Genomic DNA, 17,234 nt, shown 5'->3' with positions numbered 1-17,234 from the left:
CTGTGTTTATGCTGGAGGCCATGCCTTCAAAAGGATAAACTCCCCTCGGAGCAAAGATTTACTGGGCACAACACCCAGGGTCACTCTTACTCCTCACTGGAGTAACATGCTGGAAAATAAGCCAGAAAGAGAGAGATGGGCAAAGTTCTGGGAGTCTTGGTCAATAGGGTAAGGACAGGCCCAAGGTGTGGACACTGAAGTCACACATGTGGCTCAAATTTTGGTCAGTCTGTCTTCCTCATCATCTTGCTTTCAGTGAAACATAGGGGATAAGAGCAGGAGTAGATGCCATTTGGCCCCAAAAACCTGCCATTTCTCGATCCGTATCCGTCTATTCCCACCCTATTCATGTACCCATTTAGGTGCCTCTTAAATGCCTTCAATGTGCCCACTTCCACCATGTCATCTGGCAGTGCATTCCAGGCTGCTACCACTCTGCGTGAAAAACTTACCTCACACAGCTCCCTTGCACTTTCCCCCTCTCACCTTGAACCTGTGCTCCCTTGTAATTGAAACTTCAAACCTGGGAAAAAACCTCTGACTATCCACCCTATCTATACCTGTCATAATTTTGTAGACCTCTATCAGGTCTCCTCTCAGATGCCATCTTTCCAGTGAAAACAATCCTAGTCTTTTTAACCTTTCCTCATAGTCAATGCCCTTGAGGCCAGGCAACATCCTGGAGAACCTTCTCTGTACTTTCTCCAAAGCTTCCACATCCTTTTAGTAATGTGGTGACAAAAACTGCACACAATACTCCAAACGGAGTCTAACACAGGTTTTATATAGCTGCAACATGTTTTGCCAATTCTTGCCCTGGGCAAGCATGCCATATGCCTTCTTAATCACCTTGGCTACCTGTATTGTCACTTTCAGGGAACAGTGGACCTGCATGCCCAGGTCCATCTGAATGTTAGTGTTCCTAAGGATTCTGCCACTTACAATATAATCTACACCTAAATCTGATTCTCCAAAATGCATCACCTCACATATGTCTGGATTAAACTCCATCTGCCAATTCTGTGCCCAAATCGGCCATCTATCTATATCCTGTTGTATCCTTTCACAATCATTGGCACCAGCAACAACTCCACCAATCTTCATGTCATCAGCAAACTTACTAATCAGACCACTCACATTTTCCTCCAGATTATTTGTATATAGTACACACAACACAGGGCCTAAGACTGATCCCTGTGGAACACCACTAGTTACCAATCTCCATTCTGAAAAACACCCTTCCACCACTGCTTCTAGGACTGAACCAGTTTTGTATCCATCTAGCCAGGCCACCCCAAATCCCATGTGATTTTAGTTTTTGTACCAATCACTTTATCAAATGCCTTACTAAAGTCCATATAAACTACATCCACAGCCCATCCCTCATCAATTATCCTCATTACCTCTTCAAAAAATTCAGTCAGGTTGGTGAGACCTATATCTACCTCTTTCTTGAAAACACGCAATGTTTTAGCCTTGACCACTTTCTGCAAGTGAACTACACAGGCTCACCACTCCTGGATGAAGAAATGTCTCCTCATCTCAGTCCCTTGTCTTTAAACAAAGGACCCCTTGGTTTTGGATTTCACCACCATTGGGGAACATCCTTCCTGCATCTTACATCTCTTGGTTCTGTTAGAATTTTATGGGTTTCTGTGAGATTCCGCGCCCCCCCCACCCCGCCTCATTCTTCTAAACTCCAGTGAATACAATCAGTGAATGCTTTGTGTGTCAACTCCAGGACATCCAGTAGGCTCCTCGCAAGTTGTTTATCAGCCTGAGCAGTACACAAGTCAAGATTGTTGCTTCGCCTCTCACAAGCCGAAAACAACGCCCACCATATTGATTCCACACTAAAAAATCCTCAAATACCAGCAGTAACTCCTCCCCAGTGATCTATCTTCACCCTCCCACAGCCGCAAGAGAAAGGAGCTGTTTTCAGACGTCAGGCACATGTAAAAAGGCCACACAGCACCCAGTGTAAAGTGTCCAAGAATGGTACTAGGATTGCATCCACCACATTAGCTGGAGTCAGGTCTGTCCCAGATGCCTGCAACACCCACTGCCTCAGTCTCAGCAACTGGCACTTGGCCAAGGCACAGCTGGGCATGCATGGCACGTGAACCCCAGCACCAGTCACCAGCCGACAACACAAGGGAAGGTTTTCAGAGAGAGAGTAAACAGTGGGCAGCTCTAACACAGAGGCTGTGACACCAAGTGGAGCAGACTCTGTGACCACTAAGAGACAATCGGAGATGTTAGAGCACAGAAAGAAGCCATTCAGCCCACTGCCACCCCATGTACCTGCCTCACCACTGCCATCTCTAGCCCTGCTCAGCTCCCCTTGTTTCTCCACACCCTTTCATACAATTTCTCCAAGACATCTTCTTCAACAGTTCAGATAACGTGGACTCTAATAATCCACTGTACAAAAACATTCCTCTGATCTTCGACATCTAAAACATTTAACAACAGGAAGCTACAGTAACATACCCTTGCTCTGTTAACCTTCTAAACATTTTCCTAATGTCAAACACCTCTATCAGACATTCCTTAAGTTCTCCACTCCAATTCCTCATTTCCCAACGGTTTTTTTAAAATTCATTCACAGGATATGAATGCCACTAGCTAGGCCAGAATTTATTGCTCATCTCTATTTGGGGTTAACAGTCAACTACATTGCTGTGGGTCTGGAGTCACATGTAGGCCAGACCAGGTAAGGATGGTAGATCTCCTTCCCTAAAAGGACATTACTGAACCAAACTCAAAGCAAAAAGTGTTGGAGATCAATGAGGAGGAAGAGTCATCTAGACTCGAAACATTAGCTTGCTCTCTCTCTCTCTCTCCACGGATGCTGTCTGACCCACTGTGATCTCCAGCATTTATTGTTTTCAATACAGATCCCAGCATCTGCAGTAATTCGCTCTGATATTATGGAACCAGGTGGATTTATCCAACAATCAGCAACAGTTTCACGACTAACATTAGACTCTGCAAACTTTTTTTTGTTGAACTCAAATTCCACCTTCTGCTGTGTTGGGATTTGAACCCAGGTCCCCAGATCATTATCTGGGTCTCTGGATTCGTAGTCTGGTTATAATACCACAAGGCCATCCCTCGGAGGATTTCCTGTGGCCATGCTCTGTGGCTTTAATATCCTTGCTGACTTTGCAAAGTGGTGCACAGTATTGAACCATGATCATGTATGGTGAACCCCAGCACCAGCCAATAACACAAGGGAAGGTTTTCAGAGAGAGTAAACAGTGGGCAGGTCCAACACAGAAGCTATGACACCAACTGGAGCAGAATCACCTCTTTCTTGTACTCATTGCACCTATATATTGGGTTGTGTGTGATTTTCCACTGCCAGCCCTGTTTTCACAGCGATTCTAACCCAAGATCCCCCGTGTTTCTTTTCTACTGAAAAGTTCGACTGCTATTCCTGAATGCTTAATATCTCCTCAGCCTCACATTCACCTTGACTGAACTAGCTGCTTGTACTATCCACCTGCCCACTTCCTGGCCCATCTCAGTCCCTCCTCCACAAAAGAACTGGATGGCACCTGGAAAGCTTGTTTAATGTCGCTCTGTGAAGTTTTCATAATTCATAAACACATATAAGAAGAGTTTTCTTCAACAATTTTTCTTAGATGTGCCTAGGCCAGCAATTTATTGCCTGTCCCAACTTGAGGTCCTGGTGAGCTGCTTTCTTGAACCACTGCAGTCCACTAAGTATTATTAACTCGCTGTAATATCACCTACCTGGTATCTTATTTTGAGCCTGAGTAAGTAATTCAACGGAGGGTTGATTCTGTCTTTAAGCAACATTTAATAGGCTAGGACAGTGGGCAAAGAAGTGGCAACTAGAATACAATGTTGGAAACAGTATGGCTTTATGCACTAAGGTAGGAAGAATAGAGGCATAGACTAGTTTCTAAATGGGGAAAGGTTTTGGAAAAATGAAGCACAAAGCGACTTGGGAGTCCTAGTTCAGGATTATCTTAAGGTTGTTGTGCAGGTTCTGTTGGCAGTTAGGAAGACAAATGCAATATTAGCATTCATTTCAAGAGGGCAGGAACACACGAGCAGAGATAAGCTGCTTTGGGTGTCTAAGGCTCTGGGCAGACCGCGTTTGGGATATTGACAGCAGTTTCGGGCTCTGTGTCTAAGGAAAGATGCGCTGGCCATGGAGGGGGTTCAGAAAAGGTTCACAAGTAAGATCCCAGGGATAAAGGGCTTGACATCCGAGGAGCAGCTGAAGACTGTAGATCTGTAGTCAACGGAGTTTCGAAGGATGAGGGGGAATCTCATTGAAACTTACAGACTACTGAGAGGCCTGGTTAGAACAGATATGGAGAAGCTGCTTCTAGTAGGAGGAGAGACTAGGACATGAGGGCACAGCCTCAGAGTGAGGGGATGACCATTTAGAACTGAGATGAGGAGTAATTTCTTCAGCCAGAGGGTGGTGAGTCTGTGGAACTCATTGCCACCAAGAGCTGTGGAGGCCAAGTCATTGAGTGTATTTAAGATGGAGATAGATAAGTTCTTGATTAGTAAGGGGATCAAGGGTTAAGGGGAGAATTGGGTTGAGAAGTATAAGAGCCATGATCGAATAGTGGAATAGACTTGAGGGGTTGAATGGTCTGATTCTGCTTCTCTATCTTCTGGGAACGTGCTGCAGGCACATTCACAATGCCATTAGGGAGGGAATTCCAGGATTTAGACCCAGCAACAGGGAAGGAACGGCGATGTATTTCTAAGTCAAGACGGTGAGTGGCTATGTGAGGAACTAGGAGGTGATGGTGTTCCCATGTACCTGCTGCCCTTGTCCTTTGAGTTGGAAGTGGTCGTGCGTTTGGAAGGTGCTGTCTGAGGATCTCTGGTGAATTTCTGCAGTGCATCTTGTAGATAGTACACACTGCAACTACTGAGCGTAGGTGGAGGAGGGAGAGGATGCTTGTGGATGTGGTGCCAATCAAACGGGCTGCTTTGTCCTGGGTGGTGTCAAGCTTCTTGACTGATGTTCGGCTGTACCCATGCAGGCAATGCATCACACTCCTGACTTGTGCCTTCTCTAAAGAGAAATTTACACAGATTCTTGATGTGTACCACTAGCTACATTTTGACAAAGGTTATTTAGCTCCACAACCCCAGCCTCTGATACACCTTTATCGATTACTTTCTGTGGATCTGCTGAACAGCCCACACTGTTCACACTTATTGGGCTGACATGACAGATGCTCAGACCACAGCACAGTGTTAAACAGGCTTGAATGGCCAAGTAGGAAGTCTCAATACAGCCATAACACCCACTGCTTGTTCAATCTTATCAGTCAGATAATCACAGATAACTGAGCTATGAACAGCTGACTGAAACCACTCAAAGATCAGTCTGGCGCTAAAAGAAGCACAGAGTTTGGGGAAGTTTTCTCCTGGTCTGTAAAAGACAGTGGGTTCCTGGTAAAAGACCCCTGTGGTAGTGGAAGTGGTCAATAAATTTATAAAATACAGGTTGGTTTCTGCCATATTGATGTAAATCAAATCTTTCGCAAACCTGTGCCAAGAGTCCATCAAAAGCCAGACCGTTCTAAACACTAACAGCCCCCTCACCACTTGTGCAAGGCCAAGTATAGTTAAACAGCTCATTCTTTTCCTCTCCTTCTGAACTTGCACAGGGTGGTTGGATAGCGAGAAGGTGCAGGGAGATGGGATCCGAGGTCAGTAACCTCCTCACACTGTTTGGTGTGAGAATGCCCTGTAGCTACAACTCCCGTTTTCAGGTGAATCTGTGAATCCATGAGGAGTTTCTCACAGCGTTTAAAAACACACACCCACCAGCCCCCACCCACGAACAGCATCCATTCTACCCCAACATCCCGAATCAGGTGCTTCTCTTGCTCTTACTGAAACAGCTATGCAATTCCTCCCTAGATAACTACTCAAAGAAAATGCACAGAAAATATTGGAGAGTCAGTCAAACTGTCCCTTGTTCACTGCTAACCCCAACTTTCATTCAGTCCCTTTTGCCTCTACTCATACCCCTTACTACTGGCCTTGATGCTGTGCACTATTCTCCCTCTCTCCCTGCTGTCATTTACTGCTCCCGGGATTTATTTCTCCCCCCATGGGATTCTAATTCCCGAACCTTTTCGTGTAAAATCCTAATATCTGCAGCCAGGCAGTGTTAGATTCCTTCTGGACAGCAATCCCCAACACCACAAGGCAGAAATCCCCAGGTCCTGTTTAAACAGGGCGCAGCTGGTACAGTCAGGTCCCCAGGCTGTGTCTCAACATGAGCTTATTACCATTACCAAAGGCAACATACACTATCCGAGACAGCACTGTGTTTGCGATTACAGCCAGGCAATGCTAAGCTTTCCCACACTGAGGCTGAACAATGTCGGAGGGGGGGTGTTACAGAACACTGCAGCCCTCACATCAAAATCACACACACACACACACACACACACACCCCACTCCCCCAACACCTGTTCCTATCTCCTCGGTCAACTTTAGAAAGGCAGTTTGTTCACCGAATTCTCCCAGGTGTCCCCTTTAACTGTCTCTCCTGAACACAGAGCTATTTCAAGCATTCCTACCTTGCCTGAGCGCAGGGAATGAGTGGTTGTATCGGCCAGAGGGACAGTGTGTCTGTCTATGCCTCGCCACTCTCTCTCCAGCTTTCATATCATGAACTATTTATTGGGCAGAACGGAGGACAATCAGATGCTCCGGCAGTGAGTTGCACCCCCCCGCCAACCTCGATGAGGGGCTGATTTAAGGAGCTGACTTTTCCCTTCCCAACATGCAGAGAGAGTGACTGTACAGCCAGACACATTGTATCCGGTCACAACAGAACACTGTGGTTGAATCAAGGCCAAGCTCAGACATGACTGGGTGTTGGAGATAGAGATTTACACTGCGCGCACACATACACACACACACACACACACACACACACACACACACGCGCGCACCACTGACTACAGCTCTCACCATAATTAGGCATTTAACCAGGAGGATGAAGACCTGACTGCAGAAACAGAACGTGAGGGGAATTATAACACACTAATTGATTATGCACTGTGTTCTCTCTCTCACACACACACCATCCGGCTCTGACATCAATTCTCCAAAATGCCCCTAACCTATGACCTTACAACCTGGATGTGATCTCTGCACGCCCATCTATCTACATAATACCCACATGTCAGGGATGAGGGGTTCTCTACTCCTCTATAAATGCCCAGTATGTGTAAAATCCAAAACAAACACTGCATAGTGAACACAGAACTTCAGTGCCAAAACAAACATTTCATGGGATAGGGTGGGAGAGAGATTTTGATGTTCACTTTGGCTGCTGAATTTGCAATGTTTCTGCCCCACAGGCCACAGATACACTGGCACCTCATTCCTGTTCGGGGCCTTATCAGATCAGGCCTGCACCGTCTCATTCAGACTGCACAGTGCACAGGCCGAGTCGGAAAGCCCAAACTTCAGAGTCAACAACTCTCCAGTTTGACAACAAGTGCCTGTATCAGAGCTCAGTCTAATAATGACAGAGCACAGGAAAGGAACTAAAAATTACCTCATGCAATGACACAAACTCCCGCTCCACATCAAACACTCCCAGAACAGGGACAGCACAGGGTTAGATACAGAGTAAAGCTCCCTCTACCCTGTCCCCCCATCAAACACTCCCAGGGCAGGGATGGCATGGGGTTAGATACAGAGTAAAGCCCCCTCTACACTGTCCCCCCACATCAAACACTCCCAGGGCAGGGTCAGCACAAGGTTAGATACAGAGTAAAGCTTCCTCTACACTGTCCCCCCATCAAACACTCCCAGGGCAGGACAACATGGGGTTAGATACACAGTAAAGCTCCCTCTACATTTCCCAATCTGCCTGAGCTCCACCATCATAAGCATCCCACTCCCCCCCCTTAACCGTTGCAATAGTCAGTGCAGCGGTTAGAGGGTGTAGGAGCTGATGGGGGTCAGATTTTGCCAGGACTGACTGAATGCTGAGGATTTGTGTTTTGATCAATGTGGTAGGCCAGCATTTATCCTGCCTATCAGTGCACAAACCAACTGAGATAATGGGGACCGCAGATCCTGGAGAATCTCAGATAACAAAGTGTGGAGCTGGATGAACACAGCAACAAGCAGCATCAGAGGAGCAGGAAGGCTGGTGCTCCTAAGATGCTGCTTGGCCTGCTGTGTTCATCCAGCTCCACACTTTGTTATCACAAACCAACTGACTTCTGTTATCCTCACTGAGAAATTTTTCTCATCTCCCAGGATGTGAGCACATTCTCACTGTTTGGGGAATTGGACCTAATTTTAGCAGGAGGGAATATTTACTCTCTCTGTGTTGCCATCCCACCTACTCACACAATGACACTGTGCTCCATCCGACAAAGTCCAGTTTAATCCCGAGGCCTGACCGAAACAGCCTCTTTGAAAACTGGGAAAACATTCCAACAGTTTATTCACATGCAGTTCTGACTCAGTGACCCAGAAATAACTCAACAGGCAAACAGATGCCTTACCCAGGAAAAGGCAGTGACGGGCAGTAGGGACTGCCATGTTTACACAGCAAGATCCAACACCTAGTTATTAACAGGCTCCACAAACTTCTGCCCAAACCGCCCCCCCAATCAAACCCACCGGCTTTGCACAGCAGGGTCCTACACCCAGTAGTAACTGGACCCTCCTGGCATTACACAGCAGGATCCCACACCCAGCAATAACCGGACCCAGGGAGACCCTCCTGGCATTACACAGTAGGATCCCGTACCCAGTAGTAACTGGTCCCAGCGAGACCCTCCTGGCATTACACAGCAGGATCCCACACCCAGTAGTAACTGGACCCAACGAGACCCTCCTGGCGTTACACAGCAGGATCCCACACCTAGCGGCTGGGAAAGGTCCGCCCTCCGTGTTCCGCAGTTGTTGTGCGCCCGTCCCTTACCGGTTGCTGTAGCCTCTGCTCGCTGTTTCTGTTTCTCTCTCACACACACACACACACCCTCTCACTGTCCCAGCGGCTGTGCCCAGCTCCGGGGGCTGCCCTCCGACTCACTTCGCTTCAACTGCACTCGCCGAAAATGACAAAGCATCGATAAACCCGCCCCGTCTCAAACTGAGCCCTGCCTCATCCCGGAGCAACCCAGCCTGGCCCCAGGGCCACCCACACACGGGGTTGTGCCAGTGTCACTGCGTTCCCCTACCACCTAGTGGAAACAGAGAGCACCACAGTACAATACTCATGTAGCTGCATTCATATAGCACCGAGAGAAACCCAGCAATGTCAGGCTAGCCCCCAGGACACCCAGAGCATTCACACACAGAGGGAGAGCACAGGGCAATGCTACTGTAACTGCATTCATATGACATCTAGTGGATATGGAGACAGAGAGAAAGAGAGACACCATGTACTGTACTAATGTAACTGCATTCATCTAGCACCGAGTGAAACACAGCACTGTCAGGCCAATCCCAGCACACCTAGTGCATAGACACAGAGAGGGAGACCACAGGGCAGTACTAACATAACCACATTCCCTAGTGCCTAAGTGGATACACGCAGAGTGAAATAGAGACACCACACTACAATCCTAATGTAACTGCATTCATCTAGCACCTACAGAAACACAGTAAGCCAACCCCGGGACACCTAGTAAATACACAGAGAGAGATCACAGTGAAAAACACACACAGCTTCAGGTTTATTATTGTACTTTAAAGTAAGAAGCCAGCCCTCCTTATGGTTGCCATCTGAACAGGCCTAGAGAGCCAAGTGGTTGCATAGGAGTGCCACAGAAATAGCTGCCAGCCTCTGGACTGAGCAAAGAATACAGCCCTCAGAGGCCTCCAAACTGACCCTGAGAGGGGGGGACCCTGTAGCTGAATTAGCAGAGCTGTCCCACAGGCCAGTCAGCGGACATAGACTCATGGAATCTGACTTTACAATGTCCCACACCCTGCTATCAGCCAGCTTGATTTTAATTAATATATAAACAATATAAATGAGAAGGTGGGGAGACAATGATAAGAGAGGTTGGATAAGTTCAAGCTGTTTTCTTTAGAGCAGAGAAGGTTAAGAGGGAACCTGATTGGAGTGTATAAGTTTATGTGGAGCAAGGACAGGGTGTACAGAAAGCAGCTGTTCCCCTTAGTTGAAGGGTCAATAAAGGGGGCATAAGTTTAAAGTGAAAAGCAGGAGGTTTAGACAGGATTGTAAATAAAAATATTTTCACCCAGAAGGTGGAAGGGATCTGGAATGTACTGCCCAGGAGGGTAGTTGACGCAGAAACCTCACAACCTTTAAAAACCCAGCTATGCCTGCCTGTTTGTAGGTTATGTCAAACAGACGCTCATTAGAACATATACTAATATTGTTCCCGAACTCTTCCGCCATTACCTCGATGACTACGTTAGTGCTGCGTCCTGCACCCAGGCTGAACTGGAACAGGTTATAAACTTCACTAACAACTTCCACACCGACCTCAAATTCACTTGGTCTATCTCAGACACCCCCCTCCGTTTTTGTGACCTGTCCATTTCCATTTCTGGTGACAGTTTACGGACTGACACTTACTGTAAATCCACATATTCCCATAGCTACCTAGACTACACCTCCTCCCACCTTGTATCCTGCAAAAACCCAATTCCATTTTCCCAATTCCTCCGCCTCCATTACATCTGGTCTGATAAGAAAATGTTCCACTCCCAAGCATCCTGAATGTCTGCCTTTTCCAAACAATGCTCTTTTCCCACTTCTGTCATTCAGACGGCCCTCCACCGTGCCCTTTCCATTCTCTGCTCCACAGCTCTTAACCACCCACCAACAAAACATAATAAAGATAGCACCCTCCTTGTCCTCACTTTCCAATCCACCAGCATCTGCATCTAACGTATCATCCTCAAACACTTGCGCCAATTCCAATTAGACCCCACCGCCAGGAACATCTCCCACTCCCCACCCGTCTCTGCCTTCTGCAAGGACCATTCCCTTTGCCACTCCTTAGCTCATGCCACACTCCCTACCAACCACTCCGACCCACCCAGTATCTTTCCCTCTAACCATAAAAGATACAATATCTGCCCACACACCACCTCCCTCACCTATATTCAGGGCTGTGAACAGTCCTTCAAGTGAGACAGAACTTCACCTGCATCTTCTCCAACCTAGTCTATTACTTCTGATGATGCCAATGTGGTCTTCTTTACGTCAGTGTGACCAAACGTAGACTACATAACTGTTTCGCCGAACATCTTCGCCCGGCCCGTAACAGCCAACCTAACCTCCTAGTCATCTCCCATTTCAAACCCCACCACTGCACCCCCCCACCCACCACCCCCCTCCAACATGTCCATCCTCAGCCTTTTCCAGTGTCGCAGCGAACAAGAACACAAATTTGAAGAACAACACCTTATCTTCTGCCTGGGCACCCTACAGCCTGTAGGACTCAACATTGAGTTCTCCAAATTCAAATAACATTCCCAGCCACCCCCCCACCTCCCTTTCCAGACCCTTCCATTCCGCCTACTGACCCTCTCTTCCAGCCATCAACTGCATTCAACCCTCCCATCAACCAACCAGGTCATACCTGCCACCAGTGTCCACCTATCACCACCAATCTGTTAAAGCCCCCCCATTTATCTGCAGCTCCCCCTCCCCCCCCATATCCAGTCCTGAAGAAGGGTAATACCCAAAACCTTGGCAGCACTTTTCCTCCAGACGCTGGCTGGCCTGCTGTGTTCTCCCAGCTTCCCGTTTGCCTACCTTTAAAAAGTCCTCGGATGAGCATTTGAAATGTCATACTGTTCAAGGCTGTGGACCTAGTGCCGGAAAGTGGGAATAGCAAAGATAGGTTGATGCAGACATGAAGGGCTGAAGGGCCTCTCCTATGCTGTATGACTCAATGACCCTCCCCGGATCTGGCAGAAGTGTATAGTCCAGTTGGAAAGGAGACAGCGTTTGCACTTCTTACAAGTGTGTTGGACATAGCAAAATACTTGAGAGCCATGGGTGGGTTTTGGAAATGTCATCACTGTTGTAAGAAGCACAAGAGCCAGTCTGTACACGGCAACCTCTTCCCAGCAGCTGTGTGACAATATAGTAACATAGGAACAGGAGGAGGCCTGTTCTGCCATTCAATGAGATCATAGCCGATACATGGCCTCACTCTATATACCTGACTTCGGCCCATATCCCTTTGGTTAACGAAACTTCATCTATCACAGATGTAAAATTTTAGATTTTATCTACCAATAAATTTAAAATCATCAGCCAATAAAATCTGATCTGGAAGAAGAGTTCCAAATCTCTCCCACCCGTTTAGCGTAGAAGTGCTTCCTGACATCTCTCCTGAAAGGTCTGGCCCTAATTCTCAGACTATGTCCCCAGTTCTCGAATCACCAGCCAATGGAAAGAGTTTGCCTTTATCTCCCCTGTCCTTTTCAGTTAATATCTTGAAGACTTCAATCATATCACCCTTTTATCCTTCTAAATAGCAGAGAAAACATGCCCAATTTGCATAACTTCTCCTCATAACTTAACCCCTGAAGCCCAGGTGTGTTTCTTGTGAACCTACATTAGAAGATAGAACACTACAGCACAGTACAGGCCCTTCGGCCCTCGATGACATTGTACCCCCTCCAAGGACTATCTCTCCCTCCTAAGATGTGGTGCCCGTGTTTGCTCACAATACCCCAAGGGAGGGGGTCTATCCAGGTTTTTGTAAAACTACAGCCTTGTACTCCAGTCACAGAGCTATACAGCGTACAAACAGGCCCTTTGGCCCACAAATCATTATGCTGGTCCCAGTCATCTCGATATAAAGGCCAGTGTTCCATTTGCTTTCTTGATTATTGTCTGTTCATGACATTTTAAGATCCATGCACCTGAATCCCCAAGTCTCTTTGGACAGTCACTGTATTTAACTTCATACCATCCAGAGAGTACCGTCAACTATGCTTTCCTGCTCCTCTGTTGCTGCTTGGCCTGCTGTGTTCATCCAGCTCTAAAGCTTGTTATCACCCTCTAAACCCTTCCTATTCATATACCCATCCAGATGCCTTTTCAATGTTGTCATTGTACCAGCCTCCACCACGTCCTCTGGCAGTTCATTCCATACATGCACCACCCTCCTCATGAAAAAGCTACCACTCAGGCCCCTTTTAAATCTTTTCCCTCTCACCTTAAATCCATGTCCTTTTGTTTTGGACTCCCCTACCCTGGGGGAAAAGACCTTGGCTATTCACCTTGTCCATGCTCCTCATGATTTTATAAAACTCTATAAGGTCCCTGCTCAGCCTCCAACACTACAGGGAAAATAGCCCCTAGCATGACTGACTCTGTTTCCATTCTCAATTCCACAGGCTGTAGCCTGAAGGATTTAAACTGTTAGACTTTCGGGAATTATTCCAGATTCTTACTCACCACCCGGGAATTTCTGACTATTGTTCTCCAGTGTCTAAAATCAATGGGTGGGGAAATATTAGCTAAGTGGTTAAGGGAGGTATCACAGGAGGCAGGGGTGGGGGGCAAGGACTGCAGTTTGAAATGTGATAGAAATGATAGATGAATTGCTGCTACCAGGGGTTGCATTTTGAGAAGGAGCAAAAAGAGAGAAAGAACTTTCCCTGCCCATGGGGACAACAAAACCATGTTTCAGTGTGAGCTGTGTTGTTGTATGATTGAGTCTAGCTGGAACGCACAGGCTGTGGGAGGGAGATGCAGGCAGCTTTGTTACAAGCCCAGTACAGATCAAAACCCAATTTGTGAGAGGACCATTATTGTCCTTCACTCTGAGGAGACCAGTGGGTGGGCTAGGGAAATGATGTTTCACAAACAGAATACATTTTCCAGTGAAAAGAGGAAGGGATGAGGAAAGAAAGAGAGAAGAGGGCTGGGGAGAAGAGGGAAGGAAAAGGGAGAGAGAGAATGGAGACAGGAGGAAGAGGAGAGGAGAAAGGAAAGATAAAAGTGTGTAGCAGGGGAAGTCTGGGCGGTGAGGGAGGAGGAGAGACTGGAAGGGAGCCAGAGGGAGAAAAGATAGGGAAGATGGGAAGAAGAGGAGAGCAGGAGAAGAAAAGGAGGGAGGGGTGGGAGTGAGTGAGGGGCAAAAGCGAGCAGGATGTAACTATATATTGTTATACAGTAAATGACAGAACGCTTAGTAGGATCAATGTACAGAGGGATTAGGTGTACAGGTTCACAGGACCGTGAAAGAGGAAACACAAGTGGATAAAGTGGTCAATAAGGCATCTGGCATGCTTGCCTTCATCAGTCAGGGCATAGAGTATAAAAATTGGCAAGTCATGTTGTAGCTGTACAGAGCTTTAGTTCAGCCACATTTGGAATATTGTGTACAGTTCTGGTTGCTGCAGAAGGATAGATAGAATTTTCACAGAATCCCTACAGTGTGGAAACAGGCTCTTCAACCCAACAAGTCCACACTGACCCTCAGAGCATCCCACTCAGACCCATTCCCCCATAATGCACCTAATCTGCACATCCCTGAACACTACAGGCAATTTAGCATGGCCAATCCACCTAACCTGCACATTGTGGGAGGAAACTGGAGCACCCAGAGGAAACCAACGCAAATGCAAGGAGAATGTTCAAACTCCACACTGACAGTCGCCCGAGGGTGGAATCAAACCCAGGACCCTGATGCTGTGAGACATCAGTGTTAACCACTGAACCACCAGAAGTGGAGGATTTGGAGAGGGTACAGAAACAGGGTTTACCAGGATTGAGGGGTATAGATGACGGGAGATTGGAGAAACTTGGTTAGTTATCACTTGAACATCAAAGGATTAGTGGGCTGAAAGACGTTTACCAACTTACCAAGGGCATGGATAGTTGGAGTCTTTCTCCCAGGGTAGAAATGTCAATCACTAGGGAACCGAGATTTAAGGTAAAGAGGGGTAACTTTAAAGGGGATGTAAGAGGCAAGTTTAATTTTACACAGAGAGTGGTAGCTCCTTGGAATGTGCTGCTGGAGGAGTTGTTGGAGGTGGATACAATAGTAATGTTTAAGTGGTATCTTGACAGATATATGAATAGGCAGGGAATAGAGGGATATAGACACCATAGAGGCAAAAGGTTTTTAATTTGGAAACACATCATGTAACAGTGCAGTCTTGATGGGCCAAAGGGCCTGCTGCTGTACTGTACTGTTCTTTGTTCTTTGAGAAAGCCAGAGTATAAAAAGTGAGAGCACTTACAGGGATAATAAAATGTGAGGCTGGATGAACACAACAGGCCAAGCAGCATCTCAGGAGCACAAAAGCTGACGTTTCGGCCTAGACCCTTCATCAGAGAGGGGGATGGGGAGAGGGAACTGGAATAAATAGGGAGAGAGGGGGAGGCGGACCGAAGATGGAGAGTAAAGAAGATAGGTGGAGAGAGTATAGGTGGGGAGGTAGGGAGGGGATAGGTCAGTCCAGGGAAGACGGACAGGTCAAGGAGGTGGGATGAGGTTAGTAGGTAGATGGGGGTGCGGCTTGGGGTGGGAGGAAGGGATGGGTGAGAGGAAGAACCGGTTAGGGAGGCAGAGACAGGTTGGACTGGTTTTGGGATGCAGTGGGTGGGGGGGAAGAGCTGGGCTGGTTGTGTGGTGCAGTGGGGGGAGGGGACGAACTGGGCTGGTTTAGGGATGCAGTAGGGGAAGGGGAGATTTTGAAACTGGTGAAATCCACATTGATACCATTAGGCTGCAGGGTTCCCAGGCGGAATGTGAGTTGCTGCTCCTGCAACCTTCGGGTGGCATCATTGTGGCACTGCAGGAGGCCCATGATGGACATGTCATCTACAGAATGGGAGGGGGAGTGGAAATGGTTTGCGACTGGGAGGTGCAGTTGTTTGTTGCGAACTGAGCGGAGGTGTTCTGCAAAGAGGAGGCAATGTGAGTCTCTCCCCAATCTACCTGCTGTTTCAGGTGAACCTTTGAAAGGTCTGAGATGAAAATGTAATTTAATTAAGTGAGATTTAGTATCAAATTTAAAGAAAAAAAATAAAAACATAGATGTTGCAAAGATTAGACAGAGAATTGTGAAATGTTTAAAAGTCATCAAAAGATGACCAAAATATTAAAAAAAGGAGAGAACATATTTTGAGTATAAATATCAAAATGGATAATAAAAGTTTCTTTAAACATATTTAAAAGGAAAGGCTAAAGAGAACATGGGGAGAATGAGGCTAGGGCAATAATAATGGGGTACCAGGAAATAGCAGAGGAATTTAAAAAATATTTTTCATCAGACTTTACAGTGGAGGAGGACATAAATAGTATTCCAAAAATACAGAATAATCAATAGGCAAAAGGAGGAAATGAACTAATTGCAGTAACTCAGCAGAGAAAAAATTGTTAGGGAAACTTATGGTGCTAAAGACTGATAAGTCCCTTGGACTGATGGGTTACATCTGAAGATATTAAAATAAGTAGCTTCAGATATAGTGGATGCATTGGTTCAGGATTCTTTAAATTCTGGAAAAGTCCCAGAGGATTGGAAAACTGCTCATGTAACATGTTTGTTCAAAAGGGAAGGGAGACAGAAAACATCTAACAAAGCCTAATTTGCTTAGCATCTGTTATTGGAAAAATGTTACAGTCTATTATAAAGGATTTAATTGCAGAGCATTTAGAAATATATACTACGATCTAGCAGAGTTAGCATGACTTCACAAAAGGGAAACTATTCCAGACAAATTTATTTTGGTTCTTTCAGGAAGTATCAGGCAGGATAGAGGAAAGGGAATCAATAGGTGTAATATTTTTGGACAATTTAAAGACATTCGCCAGAATACTGTAATTAGGTGCCGCATTAAGATCCCACGGAGTTGGGGGTGGTAGATTAGCATGAATAGACGATTAGCTAACTAGTAGCAGAGTTCGGATAAGGGGGACATTTGAGGATCGTAACCGATAACTAGTAGAGTGCCACAGGGATCAGTGCTGGACCACAATTTATTTACAATACATTAATGACTTGGATGTACAGCAAATATACTGTAGGAAAGTATGTGGATGGGACAAAAATATGTGGGAAGAAAAGTGGTGATGATGTCAGAAAGAAACTATTCAGGGATAGAGAGAAGCTAAGTGAACGGGCAAAAGCTTGGCAGAATGTGGAAAAACATGAAGTTATGCACTTTAGCAGGAAAAATAGAGAAGATTCATATTACGTAAGTGGGGGAAGACTGCAGAAAACTACAG

At 46.4% G+C, this 17,234-nt stretch overlaps 1 protein-coding gene across 5 annotated transcripts in view; it reads right to left on the bottom strand.

Annotated features, from left to right (window-relative positions):
* LOC125459328 (CD151 antigen) overlaps nt 1-11,984 on the bottom strand; it is a 31,460-nt gene extending 19,476 nt beyond the window's left edge. Inside the window, exon 1 of one of the 5 annotated variants that reach the window (XM_048545664.2) lies at nt 11,792-11,984. The gene's annotated coding sequence lies outside the window, so the exon portion shown is untranslated. Of the gene's footprint in view, nt 1-6,599; nt 6,733-8,974; nt 9,216-11,791 lie in introns of those variants that run through there. The other 4 variants (XM_048545660.2, XM_048545659.2, XM_048545658.2 and 1 more) reach the window with 4 other exon arrangements.
* Between the last annotated feature and the right edge of the window lie 5,250 nt (nt 11,985-17,234).

The sequence above is a fragment of the Stegostoma tigrinum genome, chromosome 17, assembly GCF_030684315.1.
Source record: "Stegostoma tigrinum isolate sSteTig4 chromosome 17, sSteTig4.hap1, whole genome shotgun sequence".
Lineage (NCBI taxonomy): Eukaryota > Metazoa > Chordata > Chondrichthyes > Orectolobiformes > Stegostomatidae > Stegostoma > Stegostoma tigrinum.
This window is presented reverse-complemented; position numbering and strand designations above follow the sequence as displayed.